This window comes from Neolamprologus multifasciatus, chromosome 15, assembly GCF_963576455.1.
Source record: "Neolamprologus multifasciatus chromosome 15, fNeoMul1.2, whole genome shotgun sequence".
Classification (NCBI taxonomy): domain Eukaryota; kingdom Metazoa; phylum Chordata; class Actinopteri; order Cichliformes; family Cichlidae; genus Neolamprologus; species Neolamprologus multifasciatus.
Window position 1 is genome coordinate 37,815,429 of NC_140453.1, and position 24,556 is coordinate 37,839,984.

Sequence of the window (24,556 nt, forward strand, 5' to 3'; positions counted from 1 at the left end):
CTCTCACCACCTGGGGCCTGTTTGTGAGGAAGTTTAGAATCCATCTGCAGATCGGTGTTCCCAGCCCAAGGTCGACGAGCTTCGTGGCAAGTTTCGAGGGGATGATGGTGTTAAATGCAGAGCTGTAGTCGATGAAGAGCATCCTTGCATATGTATTCCCTTTTTCCAGGTGAGTGAGGGTGGTGTGCGTTGCCAGGGCGATGGCATCCTCTGTGGCTCTGTTTGTCCGATAGGCAAACTGAAGAGGGTCCAGTGTGTCAGGGAGGGAGGAGCAGATGTGACCTTTGACCAGCCGCTCCAGGCACTTCATGATGACTGATGTCAGTGCAACAGGACGGTAGTCATTCAGACAGGAGACCACTGATTTTTTGGGAACGGGAATGATGGTGGATGCTTTGAGGGACGTGGGGACCACTGACTGCCTCAGGGAGAGGTTGAAGATGTTGGTGAACACCTCTGCCAGCTCGTCTGCACACACTCTGAGTAGCCGGCCTGGGATGCCGTCTGGTCCTGGAGCTTTGTGAGGATTTACCTTTTTAAAGGTCCATCTCACAGCTTCTGTTCTCAGAGTTAAAGTTGCAGCCTCACTGTCCTCCTGAGGGTCGAGGATCTGCTCTCTGTTGTCTGCATCAAAACGAGTATAGAAGTTGTTGAGCTCGTCTGCGAGAGAAGCAGTGGGCTGAACACTGACTGTGTTGACCTTCTTGTAGTCAGTGATGCAGCGCAGTCCATTCCACAGTCGCCTGGTGTCAAAGCTGTGGTAGCTGGACTCCATTTTGTCCCTGTAGTCCTTTCTGGCCTTTTTTATGGACTTTCGGAGGTCATACCTGGCTGCTTTATAAGCATCAGCATCCCCGGAGTTAAAGGCAGAGGTCCGCACTTTTAGCTTGGCGCGAACGTCTTTATTTACCCAGGGTTTCTGATTTGGATATATGCGGACAGTGGTTTTTGTGATGATATCATCCATGCACTTTCCAATATATCCAATGACAGAGTCTGTGAGTTCATTGATGTTGCCATCAGCTGCATCCACAAATATCTGCCAGTCAGTTGTCTCAAAGCAATTATTATTGTTTATTTTATTTTATTTTCACTTGCTAAATACGGGACAGACTTGACTGGGGAAAAAAAGAAAGGGGAGAAAGAAAGAGGGAAAGAAAAACAGCGGAGAAGAGGGACGGGGATAAAGGGCAAAAAACAAAAGCCAACAAAATGATTGATGGGGCGATCGTGGCTCAAAGAGTTGGCAGTTCGTCTTGTAACCGGAAGGTTGCCGGTTCGAGCCCCGGCTCGGACAGTCTCGGTCGTTGTGTCCTTGGGCAAGACACTTCACCTACCGCCTACTGGTGATGGCCAGAGGGGCTGATGGCGCGATATGGCAGCCTCGCTTTTGTCAGTCTGCCCCAGGGCAGCTGTGGCTACAACTGTAGCTTGCCTCCACCAGTGTGTGAATGTGAGAGTGGATAAATAGTGGAATTGTACAGTGCTTTAAGGGCCCGTCAAAGTGCTATATAAATGCAAATCCATTATTATTATTATTAAAATAAGCAGACAAACAATACATATATCAATCACCTGGATCACCCCTTTTTAGAAAGAAAAAAGAGAAAACAAGCAGAAGAAAAAGAGAGCAATATAATAAACAACATCACGATGATCTATGGGAATATAACAGTGAATACTAAATATTAAACATTATTGTGCAGCACGTAAGATCAACAGCGCACAGTGTGCTTTGAGGTAGGAGCCAAAAAGGGTGTAGTTTGTGTGTGTGAGCACCCGTGTGTACACCTGTGAGCATGAGCGTGCTTGTATTTAAAAGGTTCCTTCATGTAATGATCTGCTAGAAGGTGTGGGGAGCCACAGTCCCGTCCTCCAGGGCATGTAGCAGGTATGGAGGAGATCAAGACTCCAGACATCCAGAGGCCCTCAGAACACAAGAGACCAAGGAAGACCAACAGAGGGGCAACCGTGCCACTGTCCCAGAAAGAGCTGAGGAGAGCCCCCAGATGAGAGGTCACTCAGCAGCCGCGGAGCAGAAGCCGGGGGGGTTGCTGTGACGTGCCCGTGAGTTCCGCTGACAGCCAGCTGTGCCAGAGTGACCGAGCCCCAGGCCGAGAGGCTGAGGGCACCCCACCCCCGAAGTGGCCCGAGCGAGCCCCAGGCTCCAGGCCCCGACAAAGCAGCCACCAAGGAGTGAGCCGATGTGTAACTGGACGCCCATCCCCGGGCACAAAGAACCACCAACGCACCGATTTCTGAGGGCGTCTGCCACTGGCAGGGGAAGTGGTGGGGGGAGATAGGCCTCCATACCTTGGAGGACCTCAGATGTCCCTAGAGAGGTGGCGTCTGATACCCAACCTGACATGTAGACACAGACATACAGGCACACACAGATACAAACATCCATTCCCACCCTCATGCTCTCATATGCAATTACTCAACAGTCACCCAACGTGGAGACAGACATAAAGAGACACTGTACACACAATCACACTCCATCACAATCACACAATGTCTGTAATTTTACCACTTCGGGATGTAGCCCAAGTTCAGCTGAGCTGCCCACCCACCTTTTTAAGCTGGCACAGTTTGCAGAAAGCTTTTAGGCTTCAAACCTGCTTGTGTGATACATATTACCTAGTGTCAGTGTACCCTTAAAGTCACCCATACACTCAGTTGAACCAGCAATAAAAGTGGCTTCTCCAACTATTATAGATAAAGTTGAGCCTAACAGAGGCTCACCCTTACAGTAGCAGTTGAACCACTGAGTGCCTGCTCTTTGCTTGGTTGAGCATATGATTTGATAGCAACACAAGGTAATTTTAGTTAGGTCTGGCGTTATCTGCCAGATGACCCAGGGAATTTCTGACCACAAAACATATTGAAGAGCCTAATGATAGATCAATATATTTTTTTACACACATGAATACTGGGCTTTCTTAACCTTCTAGGACCTGGCATCCACATATGTGGACATCACATTTTGGTTGTCTAGACTACAATACAAAATTTTGCTCTACAAGGGCCTGATATCTCTTACGAGGACATTATAGTGCCACGGTTCTTTCGAAATTTAAAACAAATGTCCTCATATGTGGATATCCGGACCTTGTAGAGCAAAATCAGGTAAAAAGATAATTCTTTGTTTCTACATTCATCAGGTCCCAATCAGCCCAAATAGCAAAGAGAAATTAAAAATGCATGCCATGAAATAGTTTGTGTCTTAGGATCATTACACAACCTTTAGCAGATTTCCCCCTGTCTATTGTAGAGAATCTACATTATCCCAAACAGATGCTCCACTACTGTCTTCTGGCACATCCCTCAGCAAAATTGTTCTTCAGCCTTGGCTGCTCTGCTCTGGTCAGTGACTTACTATTAAATTATGATTGTGGGAGGCATCTTCTTTTCTCATCTTCTTTTTCAGGGGTCAGCTCACATATTTTATGTATTAGATCTTCCTATTCCTCTTAGATATGACCTATAGTCTTGAAGGCTAATGTAATAATTACTTGATTATTAAGTAGGCACAAACAAAATTATCATTGCCGCTCTTGTTTTGGGGCCCACTTTTTTGTGGAATTATGCAAAAGTTAACGAATGTTCAGTTTGGACATATGTGAATAGATACTATAAATAAAGTGTGCCCTGTAAACTCATACTTAAAAGAGGAGATAGCATTGACTTTGAATTGTGTGGGTGTAGTAGAGTCTTCTTCATGTTAGAGAGGAAAAAAAGAAATATGTGCTGAAATACGTTATATAAAGCAGAAGATTATGGTGGTTATGTTAAACAAGTAAGTGGCAAGAGCAGAATTGTCTGGAAGATGTAGGCAATGCTTTCACATAGGCTGTGGTAGTGTGTGATGATCAGTTGAGTGAGTGAGTGACCTGACCCACGATAAGACAACAGTGTCAACAGAAATGATATGACTACAATTGATCCTGTTTCTACCACTGGAGAGACCTTGAATATAAAATCTGACAATGGGTGAACAGCTTCTTCCAGGCAAGGTCATATCTGTTCTCAGCCATAGACAATTTTTAAAAAGACAGTCACTAGTGATGTGGGTGCTACAGGAGAATGAAATCCATCCATCCATCCATTTTCTTCCATTTATCCACAGTAACAGGGTGGGTGGAGCAGGCTGCCATCGGGCGAAAGATGGGGGTACACCCTGGATAGATTGCTAGTGTGTCGCAAGGCTAACAAAGAGAGAGAGACACTACCCAGAGAGAATCTTCTTAGACACAGAGAAAACATGCAAACGTGACACAGAAAGGCTTCCCACTTGGTAATTATGAAAACCCCCTATGTGTGTGTGTGTTAGGCAAATAATACAGGTGGAACATATAGGTGATACTGAATGATGAAATCAATTGAGCAAATTTGAATATGATTATACCATTTACAGATAGAGACCAAGATTATATTTCTATGAAACAGGCTTATTTTATAGTTTACAGCTTCAGCATGAATCGTAATGACCTGTTAATTTTCACGTATGGAATCACAGTTTTGCAGCATGTACACAGAGATTATTAACAGACTATACTGTTCTTTCAAATGCTACTAAAAGTAGTAATACTAAATACTAATACTAAATATTGTAAAAAAGAAAAAAAGTTTTGTCTACCCATCCGTTCTACCAGAACTCCTCTCTTCTTTACCTTTTTAACTTATTTCATAAGTCACTACTAGGATCAATAAGTTCCTTTGAATGCTACCATATGTGATTTGGTGAGCATTTGCTAGATTCCTATCAAAGAACATTCTTTGCAAGAACCCCACGCACTTGGTGGCAGTGCAACAAGAAGAAACTTGGAAACCAGGCTCAGGAAGGGGCAGCCATCTGTTGGGGTGAGGAAACTTCCTCTATTACAAGTAACTAATACTGACCTTGAGGCACTCCACGGCATTTACACAATAAATACCTTACATCATGAATACTTATAAAGGCAGTGTTATTTTTAGGTAAGCTGTACCGGCTTCTGGTTAATATTGTGAAATATTATAGTAACATTTGTTATCTCATGCCAGTGTCAAGTTTCTAACAATGGTAGGAAATCTTGAGTGATATTTGAGATATTTTTGGAGTGTTTTGTTGTTTATCTACCATCAGCCTTTAGGAGAGAAAACCATATAAAAACGAATATTTGGAGGAGTCTTTGGTTAGAGACTCCTATCAATCATACAAATTACCCCTCACCTTGCAATATTTATGATAATGTAACCAATGACACAGTGTTAATTGCTTCCATCCCTCACCTCTTCTGAATGTGTGACATACAGATCAAGAGGAAGCCTGTTTCCTTTTGCTGCTGTGAACACTTAATCCATCTTCTCCTACGCTTTGTGTGTGATGAATGCTACATATATGGGGCATGATTTAATTGTTTTCATCTAACTGCAATTCCAGTTCAGCTTTCCATGTGAAATCTGACTTCTGCTTGATAAACAGATGCAAATAGTTTAGGTCTTCATTTGTTCATATACAACCAGAGGCTTTTTAGGGAATGTAGCACTTAATTGATTATATTTTTGTTTTTTCAAAATCTATTCTTACACATTTCCTTATGGTAATCAGCTGCATATTTATGCACATACCTTAGTGTTGTTAATATTAGAGAAAACTCAGATGACTAAAAGTGTTTTTTAAAAAAATGTTTATGGTAAATAATCAGAAGTGGGGAGTAATGAAGTACAAACTCTTTGTTACTGTACTAGAGTACAGTAGTAATTTTCATTTCTCTGTATTTTACATAAGTAGTTACTTTTCTGACAACTTTTTACTCCCTGCTGATTGGTTTTATCCTTTTTGAGGGGAGTTATTATTTCACATTACTGCAGGCTTTCAAAAATCTAATCGATTGGAACCTAAACCTTGAAAGGCAGTCTTATTCAAGTATTAATCATCAAGACAATAATAAAAGTATTAATCATCAGGGGATGTTGCAGAGAAAGAGAAGAAAAACTGGAAAAACTGTGTGGAATAATCAGGGTGTTATTTTGCTGTTGTTTCTTTGTTTGTTTTGGCACAACACAGAAATGAGTGCAGATGTCCAAAGTTATGGTTATGGTGCTTCAGCCGTCTAGCTATAGCCATACATGAGGAGCGAGCATAAAGGGAGTAACATTTTTTGTGTGGCGGATATTATGCAATGTTTCGTTCAGCTCAACAAACGCCAGCAAACACATACACAACTGTTTGTGTGCAGTGTGTGATACTAGTAAAGTTCCAGCTGCTGTATTTTACAGAGAGAGGAAAGAAAGAGAACTCACTTCACTCATGGATGGAGAAAGATAAGAAAGACAAGACAGGAGAACTTACCTTGGCCTCCAGTAACACTGTGAGGAACCTTGGAGTCATTTTTGACCAAGACATGTCCTTCAATGCACATATTACACAAATATGTTGGACTGCTTCCTTCCATTTGTGCAATATCTCTAAAATTAGAAAAATCCTGTCTCAGAGTGATGCTAAAAAACTTCATGCATTTATTACTTCCAGGCTGGACTACTATAATTTATTATTATCAAGATGTCCTAAAAACTCCCTGAAAAGACTTCAGTTAATTCAAAAAGCTGCAGCAAGAGTACTGACGGGGACTACAAAGAGTGAGCATATTTCTCCTGTATTGGCTTCCCTTCATTGGCCCCCTGTTAAATCTAGAATTGAATTCAAAATCCTGCTCCTCACATACAAGGTCGTAAATAATCAGGCCCCATCTTATCTTAATGACCTTATAGTACCATATCACCCCATTGGAGCACTTTGCTCTGCAGGCTGCAGGCTTGCTTGTTGTTCCTAGAGCATTTAAAAGTAGAATGGGAGGGAGAGCCTTCAGTTTTCAGGCCCCTCTTATCCCGACCCTTCTTCCAGTTTTGATTCAGGAGACAGACACTATATCTACTTTTAAGATTAGGTTTAAAATATTGCTGTCAGCGTTAAATCTTGTTAAAATGACATAACGGCATTACTGCATTAATGTGGCAAATCTCCATTAGTGATTTAACGCGGATCGCCCCATGCGAGGGGCAACACAGCGCTAACATGTTAATGAGCTAACCACACTGACCACGTTAACTCGCTAACGGAGAATTACCGTGTTAATGCAGTTATGGTGTTAATGTCATTTTAACAAGATTAACGCTGTTATCACTAGTTCAAAACTTTCCTTTTTGCTAAAGTATATAGTTATGGCTGGATCAGGTGACCCTGAATCCTCCCACTCTGTGTGTTCACACCGAACGCGATAGACGCGAGCGAAAGCGCTCCAAACGCCCCTAATTTGACGTGTGCGCATTCGCACCTCAACGCGTGTCCAAGAAAAATCCGTCGTGCCTCAAAATTGCATATTTTGACACGCGTGAACCGGAAATGTGGGAGGGATGTGGGAGGAAGTTGTGCCAGACGGTATCTTTGCTAGATGGCAGCTGTCAAGCTAGCGTTTGAAGAGAGACTCTCCCTTCTCTATTTACTGTGGAGAGCAGAGCAGCGGCATTAAGGACGTCGTCGCCGTACCTGGGTCCATCAGTTCCTCCAGAAGTGTGAGCAGTTTGGTGAGTTTCACCACTTGCTCCAGGAGCTGCGCCTGGATGACGGCCGATTTCAGCGATATCACCGTCTTTCACTCGCCCAGTTTGAAGACCTGCTGTCCCGCATTGGTCCAAGCATCGCCCGCCTAGACACCAACTACAGGCGCTCAATCCCACCTGCAGAGCGCCTGTCCGTCTGCCTGAGGTTAGTAAAAGTGTTTAATACGGTAATCCTTTATTGATACCTGTGCTAATATATGCTAAACCATTCGTTTATACACTGCTAACATGGATGTGCTATGCTATCAATGAATGCCTTCGGTGTTTACTGAAAGCAAACTGTGGTATGGAGACGACTGTTTATAATATTTCTAGTAATACTCGAAAGGTCTCATCAAGTCCCGATTTAATTCAATTTATGCTGTTATCAGTGTTTGCATTGATAGCATGGCTGTGGTGTCATATCAATGTATGCTCTCTGTGTTTGCTGATATCAAACTGGTATGAGGCCCACTGTGGGTTAATCTTAGTAGTGATACTCACTCCTTTTTTTTTTATTTAGACCTGGTTTAATTCTGGTATAGTGGAATATTTGTATATAATCCCCGCAGCTGTCAGACTCTATAACAGGGGTCACCAGCCTTTCTTAAAACTGAGGGTTAGATAAAACTGTGAACAGTTTCGTTCATCTTTAGTTATATGGTTCTATCTAGCATATTCTATCTTGATAAGCTATGTCTTATCACAGGTTAATTTTTCAAAAATATTAACAATGATTTAAGCAAGGAAAGGGCTACATGTCAACATACAACTCTTTATTTCTATTAATGTCTTACTTCATTCCTACCTGATTGACATGTTTAGGAATTATGAGTGATTGGCTCACTGTAGTTGTAAAAGTTGCTACCAATCAAATTATGATATGTTAAAGTTAAAACAAAACACAACTGACTGTTTTATATTATATCTAATATATATTATGCAATTATCCTTATAATTACAAAATGTTTCATGTAAGATTTATGTTTTGTAATTTAAATCTGAAATCACAAAAGTATTTCGGAATTGGAATAATGTATTTTGTAACTGCAGTAAACATAATACTAATTTTGAACAATTTTGTCCAGGTTCCTTGCCACCGGGGACTCCTTCAGGACCATCGCGTTCAGTTTCAGAGTCGGTGTGTCCATGGTGTGCCAGATCACCCCCCAGGTAGCGACGGCCATCTGGGACTGTCTAGCGGACGACTTAAGGGCTGTGCCTTCACCTGGAGACTGGCGGTCCATCACAGAGGGATTCCAGGAGCGGTGGAACTTCCCTCTCTGCTGTGGAGCTCTGGATGGGAAGCACGTCCAGACAAGGCTAAATATTTATTTCATTTCTTTTTTTGTGGTGCCCAAATTTATGCACCTGCTTGATTTTGTTTAAACAATTATTGCACACTTTTTGTAAATCCAGTAAACTTCTTTTCACTTCTCAAATATCACTGTGTGTGTCTCCTGTATGATATATTTAACTGACATTTTTTATTGTAACAACCAATGATTTATACAGGAATATAATGGCTATTAACAATGTTGCCCAAACCTTTGGGCAACCATCCCGCTGTATTAGTATATTTTGTTATTTATTAGTCCTTTATTTATCCAGGTAAAAAATCTCATTGAGATTAAAAATCTCATTTCCAAGAGAGACCTGGCATCATGGCAACAAAAGTCACATACCACATAGGTATATAACATTTAAAACAAATACAATATCCCATACCAACTTGAGTAAAATATGTTGGTATTATTAGTATAATATGAAATAAATTCTACGTTTCAAGTCGTGTGCCAACATTTGCTGTGTAGTAGAACTGAGACATTAGTCATTATAAAAATTTATTTGAAATAATATTAAAATTCTCCCACAGAAAAACATTAAACATAAATATATATAAAATATAAGTATTACAGAGAGAAAGGAATAAAAAGGACCCAGCTGCTCACCAGAGCAGGAACAAGGCTGAGGAGGAATAGCTCTGTTGGAGACTGGTGTGGCCTCTTCAGGGACACCAGGATGGCCAGCTGCACCGCCGATGGACCGTCCTGGGACCTGTCCCTCATCTGCCTCGGAGCTGTCCTCCTCTGTGGGCCTATAAAACACGGCACAAAACACAAAGAAATTAGAAGGCTGCTACTAGATTTTAATTTCAACATTGGAAAAAAAACAAAAAAAACAAGATATAGTCAGATTAGTTGTAGATATTTAGTAAAGGTGATCAAAAGGGAATCCTACCGAGTAAAAAGCTATCAGTTCTTGCTGTACATCTGATGCTACAATTACATACCTGTGGGTGCAGCAGCAAGAGCTGAGGGACTGGGGAGCCAGGAGAAGCAACAGGGGATGCTCTGCTGCAGAATCAGTTGGTTCTATCAAGACAATATTAAATGTTAACAGGTTGAATACAATAATCAGAGAAAGTATATACAGTGGTCCCTCATTTATTGCAGCAGGGTTCTCAGAATAACTAGCCCCTCGCCACGCACTTCATACAGTTTCCCCCCCCCCACACACATGAACATTAGTCACAGTTCTCACAAGTTGATTCTCAAAGTGCAAACCTTTGTAGATTGCAAAACGTAAAAGTATTATTATGCTGCTTTTTGTCTTCATCTGCCTGCCTTTCGTACGCCTTCTCCCCCTCATGGTGCAGGTGTCTATTTCCGAATTAGGGTCACAGTTATGGGTGGTTTTTGTGCTGTTTTTCTATTGGACGTGATGGTTATCAAAACCAAACATGATAAATTTGGCAAGCGCAGGAGACACAGCACGGAGGAGAATTGTCAATCAGGCTGCAGAATGCAATGCTGTACTGTACAAAAAGAAAAAGAAAAATCAGCGAAAAAGCGAGGCAGTGACGGATGAACAGCGGGACCACTGTGTGCTGTTTATTAATAAACAAAATATATTCCTATATGACAACATGCATAAAAGCAGAACGGTGTTTGTTAATCAGTGGGAAAATAGCGGTGGCTTGCTAGCTTTTGTGCGGCTTCCCCGGGTCAGTGAAAACTTGGAGTTCAGATTTTTCCAACTCGAGCGGCTGACGCGATATGCGCGTATGCACAAAATGCAACACAAAAACTGACGCGCGTGTTTTTTTTCGCGAGTCAAATGCGGTACACTGACGCGTGTTTCACACGTTTTGCCGTTTTTGCAAATTTGCTTCCAAATTTTCGCGGGACCCGCAATCGCGTGTTATCGCACTTTTCCATTTTCCATTGTAAACCTGACGCTCTGGCCGCCTCTATCGCGTTCGGTGTGAACACACCGTAGGTGTAGGCTACTGGGGGATTCCCATGATGCATCGAGTATTCCTTCTTCGGTCACCTTTCTCACTCACTATGTGTTAATAGACCTCACTGCACTGAATCATACTTGTTATTAATCGCTGGCTCTTTTCCACAGCATGTATTTTGTCCTGTGTTCTTTCTATCCTCCCCACCGGTTGCGGCAGATGGCTGCACCTGACGTCTATCAGTCTGAAAGGGTTACAAAGCCATTTCAAAGGCTTTGGGACTCCAGTGAACCATGGTGAGACAATACGGAGAAAACAAGGAACAGTGATGAACTTTCCCAGGAGTGACCGGTCTACCAAAATTACTCCAGGAACACATGAAGGTCACAACAGGCTCCATACCAACATTATGTCTAAGTTAAGGTCAGAGTTCATGATTCAACACTAAGAAAGAGACTGGGCAAAAATGGCATCCATTTTAGAATTCAAGAAGAAAATCGGTGCTGACCAAAAAGAACACAACGGCTCGTCCCACATTTGCCAGAAAACATCTTAATGATCCCCAAGAATTTTGGGAAAATACTCTGTGGACTGACGGGGCCAAAGTTAAACTTTTTGAAAGGCATATGTCCCCTTCCATCTGGTGTAAAATTAACACAACATCTGAGAAAAGGAACATCGTACCAACAGTAAAATATGGTGGTGTTAGTGTGATGGTCTGGGGTTGTTTTGGTGACTCACAACCTGGAAGACTGCTGAGATAAATGGAACCATGAATCTTGCTTTCTACCAAAACATCCCGAAGGAGAATGTCCAACCATCTGCTCGTGACCTCAAGCTGAAGCGCACTTGGGTTTTGCAGCAGGACAATGATCCAAAACACACCACCTATGAATACCCTAAGAAAAACGAAATGAAGACTTTGGAGTGGCTTAGAGAAAGTCCTGACCTGAATCCAATTGAGATGATATGGGAAGACCTTAAAAACGCAGTTTGTGGCTGAATTACAACAATTCTGCAAAGATGACAAAAACAGCTTATATAAAAGGGACTGGCATAAGGTAATTATTTTTTATATTCATAGTTAAAAAATAAAAAGGCATGCTACTGTTATAAGTGCTGAACACGGTTTCGTATTGACTTGCTTTCTTTCCGTGAAAGCAGCATATGTTGATCCAAAATGTGTATATATTCTTCAGCATTGTTGCTGCCTTTAAATACCAGTGTTTCCATTAGAGAATCATCTACTTTTAATGCAATTCTGCCTTAGGAACGGAAGATCACAGTTTAATAATAATAATCATAATCACCATAATTATTATTATTATTATAATATTTTAACAGTGAATAAAAGATATCCAAGTATGGATCCTTGTGGAACTCCTGTAAAAATGTTCTGAAACCTTGGGAAACTATGGATTTCATGATTAATATTAGAAAGGTAATCATGAAATCATTTGAGGAACTGCTCATCATAACCAAATAAGAATAATATTTCTAATAAAATGTCAGTATCTACTGAATCTGATTCTTTTGATAAATAATTGAAAAGTACAGTGCACTATGTCATAATCAAATGCTTTAGTAATATTACTGAGTACACATACTGAAGCTGTTGTGCTGTGACCTGTCTGCTCTGATTAAAAAGTTATTTCATTCCAGATACTCTTTTCTTTGAAGATTTATTAAGGACTCAAACTTGATAATACTATTCTTATATTTTATCACCTAACAATAAAAACACTTGTACCATTGTACCATTTATTCCAAAACATATGTTTTGGACATTTTTCCCCCACATTACATAGCTATGACATCACAACAACTGCGATGATGATCCTGGACCAACATTATTATGATATGATATTATGCAAAAACAAGTCCAACACGGGGATATCAGATACACCACCAAAAAAGAGGTGGTGTATCTGGGTCTCTGATCCAGCATTTTGTGCTTTATTTTGTATTTTTGAGACCCTTATGTTAAGGTTGTGATGATAAGTTCCTTTGTTATTCTTATTTAGGGTTTAGTTGAGTTTTGATTTCTCATTATTATTATCTGTCTCATATGTTTTGGTGTTTTGTTTCTTGTCTAGTTTGTTATGTGTTTCAGGTCTTTGTTTTCCCTATTGTCAAGCTTCTGTTGTCATTTCTATGTCTCATGTTTCCTGTTTTATTTTGGAGGAGTCTATTGTGCCGTTGTCATTAGCTGTGTCCCAAAACGTCGGCTGCATCCTTCGGAGGACCCGGCCTTCTACGTGGGCCGGGTCTAAAATATAACAGGACACTGCCTTAAATTCTCGACCGTCTCACACTTCTGTTTAATCCGTTTTCTGTTTAACGTTTATTCAGCTGTGTGAAAATCCTGGAGGAACCCACTCGATGGATTAATAAAGTTTTATTTAATCTAATAATCTAATAACTTTGATCTCAGCCAAACCGATTTACTCCAGAACAAATAAAACACCCAAAAAAGGCAAACAATTACATTTTTAAGTTATCTGAGTGACTTATATCATGTTTAACCCGAGTAGCGAAAGAGCGGGAGTCTGAAAACGATGAAGCCGGGAGTCCGCTGCTCTCGCTGGCTGGAGTGACCATTGAACCCCCCGGCTTGCTATCGAGCTGGTGGGTAAAAGACGTCTCCGAAAACGTTGGCACACTTTTGCAAATATGCGATGTCTTGATAAACCAAGCAGATATTTGTAATTTACACAACTACTTTCTCGCCTTAAAATATGTTAAAAGTTTATTTTGTGGCCCAGAAAGATTGATAAGAGTAATTTTAAAACTTAGTAGCGGCCGCCATTGTTGGCAGCTGAAATTTGGCTGGGCCGCGCTATGAATTCTGGGATATGGTGGGCCACGAAGGACACACGCGACCCATCCTTCAAATTCGGGGAAATGAAGGACGCATTTGTCGGCTGCATTTGAAGGAGTCGACGAATTGGGACAGCCTTCGTCACCTGGCTGTGACGTAATCGGCCTTCAAATGCGGCCTCCGGAGGATGCAGCCGACATTTTGGGACACAGCTATTGTATTTAGTTTCTCTTCCCAGTAGCGTCATTAGGTTCATGTGTATCAGCTGTTTCCTGATGTGTTTTCTCTTCCCTTAATCACACCCAACCTTGTGTGTATTTAGTCTGTTTGTTTCTGTTCACTCCTTGTCAGGTCGCCTGTTATACTCGTCACAGTTTTCAGAGGCAGTCATAGTTTTTTCATAGTTTTGTCATATTGTTCATAGTTTTTAATAGTTTGTTCATAGTTTCATGTAACTACCTTCAGCCCAAATAAATGCTTGCTTTGTGTTGAAACCAGCTATACTTTTCTGCATCTGTGTTGGTGTCTTGTGCCAAACACATTGGTGAATCCTGCTGTGACAGTTTGTTCTGATTTATTCTCAAAAATTGTGCAGAAAAGCACACTTTTTGAGAAATAAAAATGTTATATGGCAAGACTCACACACAGATCATGAATTTAAAAGCTTTCTCCGGATTGTAAATGTTTGCAACTTCTTTTAGATCAGGACTTCTACAGTTAAAAAATTATCTATTCTATCTATCTATCTATTCTTCACTAAATGTGTAGTTGTTAGTCTGAAGGTTGTGAATATTTCTGACACATGCTTTTGGGCAATGGTCACTGATGTCTACAGTGAAGACTGTCGTAGTAAATTATTAGTTTTAAAATGAGATCTATTAAGGTGGATTTAAAAGCAATGTGTTTGTGTGGTCTAACAGGGCTAGAAATCAATTAATGTAAGTTAAGCTCTAAGATCTGTCAGTGTGGCCGAGCTTTTAGAAATCTAATTTAGCCTCAACCAACCAACCTCAGAACTAACAGATGAGGAAATTAATATAGCATTTGTTTCCAGTGCATCACAATTTGCAGGAGGAGGATGATAAATTGCAATTACAGTAAAGTGATCATTACCTCCAGGACTGACATCAATAACAATAATATTCAAATTCTTTTGGTAGACATGCTGCAGTGACTAAAGAAGCCTGAAATTAGTCTTTATTATAGATCAGCACTTTACATGCACAAGGTGCAATAATAATATGCAATAATATCAATGTGCAATAAACATACACTTATTCTTCTTTTTATTACTTAAGTTACTCTGTTGTGTTGTGTTGTACGTAGTGCCGATGTGGGACAGTTTTTCAGTTTCATTGTACTATTGTACTGTGTATGACTGTGCAATGACAATAAAGAGTTATTTTCTGAGATGTAAATCTAATAATCCAAGACTTTGTTTTTGAAATTGTGCAGAGAGGTCATTTCAGTAGGAATGATTGCATTGAAGGTATCAGTTGTCTCAGGAGGCTGTGTATTAATCTCTACTGGATTATCTGAAATGGAATCATTTGGTCTATAATATGATCGAGGCAGGCAAGCAAATGGCCTGTTATTGGCAGTGAGTTTATCTGTATATTTTACATGTGTATATGTGTGTGTTCTATGCTGAACACTATTAAGAAAACCTATATTAGAGAGAGTTAATATAGAAATAGTCTATTTCTTGGAGAGGTGGCACTAGTCTTAGTTGGAGCAGTATTGTTGTGTGATGTAAAGTATCAATGCCTGTAGAGGTCATCTGGGTAAGTGTAACCAAATCAGGCAAATCTGGAGAAGAAAAGAGGGCAGTGATTAGTGTAGTGACATGGCAAGAGGAGGACAAGAGTAATGTGAGGTAAGAGAATTGGAGAGCTTACTTGTCACAAGTTCGTTTAAAGGCTCGGGCGGGTGTGTGAGGAGCTGGTGGCTGTGGTGAGATAAGTGCGGGTTGGGTGCAATGCGGGCGGACGGGGAGACGGATGTCCAGAGGGAGACGAACTCTGAGAGGTGAACTAGCAGCCAAGGAAGGGAGGCAAGCTGGAGAAAGGAAGAAAGGCCAGAAAAGATTTTCATCAATTCTTTGTTGGTTGTAGAATCTGACACAATGAAGATGCAGATGTTAAGATAACTATTCAATTCAATTTTTTCAATTCAATTTTATTTATATAGCGCCAAATCACAACAAATGTCGCCTCAAGGCGCTTCATAGATACAGAGAAAAGCCCAACAATCATATGACCCCCTATGAGCAAGCACTTTGGCGACAGTGGGAAGGAAAAACTCCCTTTTAACAGGAAGAAACCTCCGGCAGAACCAGGCTCAGGGAGGGGCGGCCATCTGCTGCGACCGGTTGGGGTGAGAGAAGGAAGACAGGATAAAAGACATGCTGTGGAAGAGAGACAGAGATTAATAACAGATACGATTCAATACAGAGAGGTCTGTTAACACATAGTGAGTGAGAAAGGTGACTGGAAAGGAAAAACTCAATGCATCATGGGAATCCCCCGGCAGCCTACATCTATTGCAGCATAACTAAGGGAGGATTCAGGGTCACCTGGTCCAGCCCTAACTATATGCTTTAGCAAAAAGGAAAGTTTTAAGCCTAATCTTAAAAGTAGAGATAGTGTCTGTCTCCCGAATCCAAACTGGAAGCTGGTTCCACAGAAGAGGGGCCTGAAAACTGAAGGCTCTCCCTCCCATTCTACTTTTAAATACTCTAGGAACAACAAGTAGGCCTGCAGAGCGAGAGCGAAGTGCTCTAATAGGGTGATATGGTACTACAAGGTCATTAAGATAAGATGGGGCCTGATTATTTAAGACCTTGTATGTGAGGAGCAGGATTTTGAATTCAATTCTGGATTGAGTGCAGCTGAGTGAGTGGGTGAGTCAGTGGGGTGAATTCATGGTCATCATGGAGGGTTTTTTTTAAGCTGGATTCACAGTTGATGTTAATAGTGTCAATATCACCTGCCATTGTGCTTCCTTTTACCTACTACAGTCCAATTATCAGTAGGCCCAATGTAGGATGTAGAACTGGCTGGGGCCTTAAGTTTTGTTCCTCGTACAATCCGAGGATCTTCAGCTAGACCTGGGCAGCCTCTGAAATTTCAGTGGTAATTGAACTTTCTTTGTACTATTTTCCAATTAAATCTGGGCTTTGAGTGATTTGCAAATCACTATTTACAGTTTTTATTTCCATTTTGCACACTGACCTGACATTTTTGGAAACGAATGGGTACTATCCTATATTGCTTATCACTTTCTGCACTTGCACTGGACATAGCTCTAAATACGTCTTAAGTAACCCCGACTACACCACATCTTTGTTGCCCAAGCCTGAGCTACACGAACTGCCTGTTTATCTAGTCATAAGACTGAGGATGTCCCCTTTAGCTTTATCTGCCATACTTTATGTACAAGCACATTCAGGAAGCTAGTTTACATTCAATATACCACATCAAGGTCATTAGGAGACATGTAGACTATATATCATAGCTGTTTGCTGTGTGCACTTACTCTGAGGTAGAGGGAAGTAGTCACAGACTCCTCCTCCTTTTAAGCAGGAAACTTCTCAGCTGCCATACTATATCAAGATTATTTACTATATTAATTCACCTTTGTGAAACAAGGGGTCAGTAGCTCACCCTTTCTTGCAGTGCTAGGAGTAATATAACCCTCATTAGGAAGCCTCGTTGGGTCTAGCTTGGAGACAATGATCCTATGGGCCCTTAGTCTAAACCCACCCCTCTCCATCAAACTCCATCCTCTAAATGTGCATTCTTTTTCTACTCATGTATTATAGTCAGAGGTCGCAAAAGTACAGACTTTTTTTTATTTATTTAATTAGAAGTACAGATACTCATGTTAAGAAATACTCCAAAAAGCAACTTTTTTACTGAAGTAAAAGTGAAAAAGTACAGAAGAATAAAATAAAGAGGAAAACTAAGAAAGTAAGAAGTAGCTCGTTGAATGGTGCTAACCATTTTTTTCAGGCAACTGAACCTTGCATTATATCAATAGCATAATAAAGTAATATTAGAATTTAGATTAAAATATTTGTATTATGTACCATTTCTTTATTTTTTTTTTTTATTTTTTATTTTTGCCTGTCCCGTTTGGCTCTTTTGCCATCAGAAATATTGTCTAAAGGCGAAGAAAGATGCCCAACGGATTTTCTTTACCAAATTGACCATCCCAGCTTTGCCGTAATGGTCCATTTGATTCACCTTTTATTCTTTATTTTATTTTCACTTGCTGAATACGGGACAGACTTGACTGGGGGAAAGAAAAGGGAGAAAGAAAGAGGGAAAGAAAAACAGTTGAGAAGAGGGACGGGGGAGAAGGGCAAAAAACAAAAACCAACAGAATAAGCAGAAAAAAAAAAATACATATATCGATCACCTGGATCACCTGTTGAGAAAGAAAAAAGAAAACAAGCAGAAGAAAACGAGAGTAATACAATAAACAACATCACAATGATATATGGGAATATGACAGTAAATACTAAATATTAAACATTATTGTGCAGCACGTAAGATCGACAGCACAGTGTGCATTGAGGTAGGAGCCAAAAAGGGTGTAGTTTGTGTGTGTGTGTGATCACCCGTGTGTACACCTGTGAGCATGGACGCGCTTGTTTTCTTAAAAGGTTCCCTCATGTAATGATCTGCTAGAGGGTGTGGGGGGCCACTGCCCCGTCCTCCAGGGCATGAAGCAGGTATGGAGGAGATCAAAACTCCAGACATCCAGAGGCCCCCAGAAAACAAGAGACCAAGGAAGACCAACAGAGGGGCAGCCGTGCCACTGTCCCAGAAAGAGCTGAGGAGAGTCCCAGATGAGGGGTCACCCAGCAGCCACGGAGCAGAAGCCAGGGGGGGTTGCAGTGACGTGCCCGTGAGCTCCGCCGGCAGCCAGCTGTGCCTGAGTGACAGAGCCCCAGGCCGAGAGGCCGGGGGCACCCCACCTCCGAAGTGGCCCAAGCGAGCCCCAGGCTCCAGGCCCCGATAAGCAGCCGCCAAGGAGTGAGCCGGTGTGTACCCGGACGCCCACCCCCGGACACAAAGAACCACCAACGCACCGATGTCTGAGGGAGTCCGCCCCCGGCAGGGGAAGTGGTGGGGGGAGATAGGCCTCCAAACCTTGGAGGGCCTGAGCTGTCCTCAGAGAGGTGGCGTCTGATACCCAACCTGACATATGGACACAGACATACAGGCACACACAGATACAAACATCCATTCCCACCCTCATGCTCTCATATGCACTTACTCCACACTCAACCAACGTGGAGACAGACATAAAGAGACGCTGTACACACAATCACACTCCCCAAGCGTACTCTACGAACCGGGTCTAGGTACCCTTGCCCCTGGAGGGGGGAACTGCACCCAGACCCAGGTTGTGTTACCCTTTTCCCTGCGGTGGGGAGAAGCAGACCGCCCCGACTCCGCAGCAGCAGGGAGGCCCCACATTCCGGACCCCAGTCGGACGGCCAACTCCTCCTCCTAGCCCCCCTGCTCCAGCAGACCGCAGAGAACGAGGGTGAGAGAAGACTCCTAACCTCCCTCTACCCGCTCATTGTAGTGTTGATGTATGTGTGTTCTAAGCTGCATTTAAAACCCAGGAGGGCATGGAGCTACCTGCCAGAGAGCAGCAGGTAAGCGCATAGTCCCTCCTGCTAGCCCTCAATGTCTACGTGTATTTAAAATTGAGAGGTGGGCAACGACGCCAGGGGTGAGGTGTACACCCTGATGGTAATTGGGATTCCGTGTAGCGTGCCCACCCCCAAGATCCTATATGTATGTGTAATGAGAGTGTGAGTAATGTGAATGTCTAAGTTGCGGGATAAAATTGAGGCAGAGGCAGCCAGAAGGGGACAGAGGGGGGGGGGGGGGGGGGGTTACCTCCTCTGCACCCTGGTGACACACCCCTACTCCAAGGCCCTGCATGTGTGGGTGGTTGTGGTGGAGCGGGAAGAGGGAGGCAGCTGGAGATGGGGAGGGAAGGAAGGGAGGGGCAAGTGACCCCTCCCTGGGGCCAGCTCCCCCGCTGACCCCAGTAGGCACCCCCATACTCCGCGACCCGCCAGGGAAGGGGGGCCCAGGCCCATCCGAACCGGGGCCCAGTGCAGCGGCGCCACCCGGCCCCACAGAGCCCGGGGCAGTCCACCCAACCCCACCACAGAGAAAACTGCACCCACCCCATCATCCACTCATCTTCCAGACTACATAAGACAATAGACGCCCAGGCTGAGATCTTCCTCCACCTCTCCTGTATCTCCCCCTCTTGCAGAGAGAGTTCCTGAGAGAGGAAAGCTCCTGCAAGATGTGACAACCCCCCCCCCCCCCCCCCCCCACCAGTTGAAGAGCCCCCCAGGTGGCTCGGCGCACCGGCGGCACCCTGCGCCAGTGGTGGGCCCCCATATACCCACCGGCCCACAACCCCGGCAACACACCAACCAGGACCCAGGCCCCCGAGGCCCAGCCAGGGCCCCAGGCCAGAGCCGGAGCGCCCCCAGAACCTCACGCCCGTCCCGAACCCACCCAGGGGCAGCCAGGCTACCAGGTCAGTAACCCCCGTCCGTCAGCACAGACCCTCCCCTAGCCCCGCTGCACGTAGCCACGAGGAAACCGTCACCTAAGAGCCAACAGAGCCCCTAATTGGCCATGACCGCTACCCCGGGCTGAGCCCCCCAAGGAAGATGCTCCCGGGGAACCCCCCGACGCCCTAAGCCTGACCCTACCCCCACACCAATCACAACAGTGAAGGCGAGACCAAAATATGACCCCCCACCCCCACTAGGTGATGGAGCTGATCAGAGGAGCCCAGAGCGATTGATCTGATGTGGTGGCAGAGGCTGTATCAAGACTAATGTAATCTAATAGATAATTTCTATATTGGTTAGAATTAAGATTGTTTTTATTTTTCCAGTTCATGACGACTGTTTTCTTGGCTATGCATAGGTCAGTGAAAACCATATGGGCTATATTCTTTTCTGAAGTGACATTATCTAAGCTGCCCAACAAACACACTAAGGGGGAAGTTGGAATGTTACATTTCAGACACTTTGATAAGTCTTCACATATCTCGCGCCAAAACTTCTGAACTGGTGGACAGAACCAAAGAGCATGGATATAATTGTCCGGTGAATTGGTTTGGCAGTGTGAGCAGTTGTTGGTAGATGCAAAGCCCATCTTGAACATCCGATGACCTGTATAGTGCACTCTATGTAGTATTTTGTATTGAATTAATTGAAGACTGGGATTTCTGATTAGATGAAAGGTTTTTAAGCAAATCTGAGACCAGAAGTTTTGGTCTAAGTTAACTGATAAATCCGCTTCCCATTTTGCAATAGGAAGTGATATTGATTCATCTGTTTTAGAAAGCATTCTGTATATTTTGGATAGTAATTTGGGGGTTTTAAGAGTAAAAAATTGAACCACACTTGGTGGTGTTTGTAGTTCAACTTGACCCTTTTTAAATTTCTTTTTTATTATGGATTTATTTTGTTGATATTCTAAAAATCTTTTCTTGTTGATCCCATATTGTGTAACTAGTCTGTCAAATGAAATAAATTCTGTTCCTTCTAGTATATGTTCTACATATTTGATTCCTTTACCATTCCAATCTGAAAAGTTTATCATATTATTGTTTTGTAATATGTCAGGGTTGTTCCAGATAGGTGTACGTTTGCATGGGATTAATGAAGACTCTGTCAACTTCAGAAACTCCCACCATGCTGTCAGAGAAGAGCTGATGTTGATGCTTTTGAAGCATTCATGTCGTTGGATGTTTGAGCTGATAAATGGTAGATCTGAAATCTCTAGATTATTGCAAAGTGCTTGTTCTACATCTAGCCAAGGTTCATCTAAAAGGGTATGTTTTAGCCATCCTGAGATAAACTGAAGCCTGTTGGCTAAGAAGTAGTGCTGAAAGTTAGGTAGTTCTAATCCTCCTTTATCCTTGGTCTTTTGTAGTGTTTTTAAGCTTATACGTGGGGGCTTATTTTTCCAAAGGAATTTGGACATATATGAATCTAGAGATCTGAACCAATCTTGCGGCGGTTTAGTTGGGATCATTGAGAATAAATAATTTATTTTTGGTAATACCATCATTTTTATAGCAGCAACCCTTCCTATGAGTGATATGGGTAGACATTTCCATCTAGCCAGATCACCTTCTACTTTCTTTAAAAGTGGGGTATGGTTTAATTTAGTTAGATCTGCAAGCTTGGGAGAAATATTAATACCTAAATATTTTATATTTCCCGATTGCAGTGGAGTAGAAGAGGAATTATAGAAGCAGCAATTAATAGGAAGGACTGTAGATTTTGACCAGTTAATTGAGTAATCTGATATTCTTGCAAAAGAGTTTATCAATTCAATCACCCCAGAGATATTGGTTTGTGAATTTTGGAGAAAGAGTAACACATCATCAGCATAAAGGCTGATTTTATGTTCCACGTGCTTGCATTTTATGCCCTTAATTGCTGAATTCTGTCTAATTGCTGCTGCTAGTGGTTCGATAAAAATTGCAAACAGTGAAGGGGAGAGTGGGCATCCCTGCCTGGTGCCCCTCAGGAGACATAAGCTGGAGGATGTCTGGTCATTTGTTCTGACACAGGCTGTTGGGGAATTATATAATATTTTTAACCAGTTGATGAAAGAAGATCCAAAACCAAATTAGTCTAAAGTTGCAAATAGAAATTTCCAGTTAACTCTGTCAAACGCTTTTTCTGCATCTAAGGAAAATATTGTAGTTTCAAGGTTTTTACTGTATGAGTAGTCTATCAAATTAAGTAATCTACGTGTATTTGTTGATGAGTGCCTACCTTATATGAAACCAGTTTGGTCAGGATGAATTAAGAGGGGGGTTATTTTCTCTAGTCTCTTCGAGAGAGCTTTGCAGATTATTTTGAGGTCTACATTAATAAGGGATATTGGACGATAGCTTGAGGGATATACAGGGTCTTTGCCTGGTTTTAGCAGGAGATTAATGTTTGCAGAATTCATATTTGATGGAAGTCTGCCCTTTTCTTTGATTTCTAACAACGTTCTGTAAAAAACTGGTGCTAGAATCGTCCAGAATTCTTTGTAGAATTCTGCAGGAAAGCCGTCTGGACCTGGAGCCTTATTATTGGACATACTTATCAGGGCTTCCTGGAGTTCACCTGATGTCAGTGGCGAATCCAGTGCCATTGCTTGAGAGTCTAATAATTTTGGGAGAGTTATGTTGTCTAAAAATTGATCAATTTCCTTTTTAGATGGGTTTATTTGTGGTGAATACAACGTTTTATAGAAATCCCTGAAAATGTTGTTTATTTGTTTCGGTTCATATATTGTGATCCCAGATGAATCTTGAACAGCACATATAGTTGTTTTTTCTTTCTTTATTTTTAGCTGGTTTGCTAGAAATTGACCGGATTTATTACTATGTTCATAATTTTGTAAGCGTAGTCTTTGTACTAAGAATTTTGTTTTTCTATCAATTATCTCATTTAATTCTAGTTTTGTTTTGCGTATTTTGTTCAATGTTTCCTGATCTTGGTGGGACGCGTAGGCTTCTTCTAGTGATTTGATGTTTTTTTCTAATTCCTGAATATTTTTGTTTTCTTTTTTCTTTTTATGTGATGAGAAAGAAATTATTTTACCTCTCATCACAGCTTTCCCTGCTTCCCATAAAACAGAAGCTGATGTTCCGGGAGTGTCATTAAAGTCTAAATATGAAGTCCACTCTTTTTTAAAATATTTAATAAAGTCTTCATCTTTAAGCAGTGATGTATTAAATCTCCAGTTTTTACTTGGCATAGTATTATTCTTGTGCATTAGTGTTAAAGATACAGGAGCATGATCGCTGACAGCTATAGGGTGAATCTCAGTGTCTGAAACGTCACTCAGCAGTGAGCTGCTGACCAAAAAATAATCTAGACGAGAGTAGGAGTGATAAACATGTGAAAAAAAAAAAGTATATTCCTTACTGGTGGGGTGAAGGGAGCGCCATGCATCGCAAAGACCAAAGTCGCTCATATACTGTTTGATTATATTTGTGGACTGCCAATTACGCTGAGTTCCTGCTGTATTGAGCCTATCCATTTCTTCATTCAGTCCAAGGTTGAGGTCGCCTCCAAGCACAAGTGTGCCATCTAAGTGTTCAGAGAGTGCACTGAAAAAACCGTGAAAGAATGAGGGATCATCAACATTTGGACCATATACACTTACAATACATAGCTTTTTATCAAGTATAGATAGTTTAATGATTAAGAATCTGCCCTCTGGATCTATAACTGTATCGAGTACTGTGAAATTAATTTTTTTATGAATTAAAATTGCTACTCCCCTTTGTCTAGAATTATAACAAGCTGAGAACACATTAGGAAACTCAGGTGTTTTAAGTTCATTCGAACCTCTAAGAGGTCTGTGGGTCTCTTGTAAAAGGACAACATCTGCCTGTAGTTTTTTGAGTTGGTTAAATATTTTTAACCTCTTTTCTCTGGAGCCAGCTCCATTTACATTCCATGTAACGAATCTTAGTGCACCCATAGATGTCTGTACATAACTAGGGGTGTACTCTGTGTGTGTCGCTTAGACAGGTGGAGAGAATACATCACTTGTTCATAAATAAGGAGAGGGAGAGAGAGAAAAAATGTGTGGCGAGATGCTCCCTGAGTCTGACTATGTGTTTGCATATTTACTAATATGAGTATGCTTGGCTTAAGTGTGTGTATCCTGTAGGTCTGTGTGCGCTGTCTGACTGATGTAAATGTGCTGCCGTTGAGCGCATGACTGTGCGTGATCGTGCAGTGAGTAAGTGTCGAAATAAATGATGTTGTTTGTGGATGAGTGTGGAAGCAGGTAAATGGTAAATGGTAAATGGATTGGTTCTTATATAGCGCT

At 41.9% G+C, this 24,556-nt stretch overlaps 1 long non-coding RNA gene across 1 annotated transcript; it reads left to right on the plus strand.

Annotated features, from left to right (window-relative positions):
- Positions 1-1,119: 1,119 nt before the first annotated feature.
- On the plus strand, positions 1,120-24,295 carry LOC146502710 (uncharacterized). The gene is made up of 2 exons (XR_014869429.1): positions 1,120-1,865; positions 18,443-24,295. It is a non-coding gene; the product is annotated as an uncharacterized LOC146502710 (long non-coding RNA).
- The last annotated feature ends 261 nt before the right edge of the window (positions 24,296-24,556 follow it).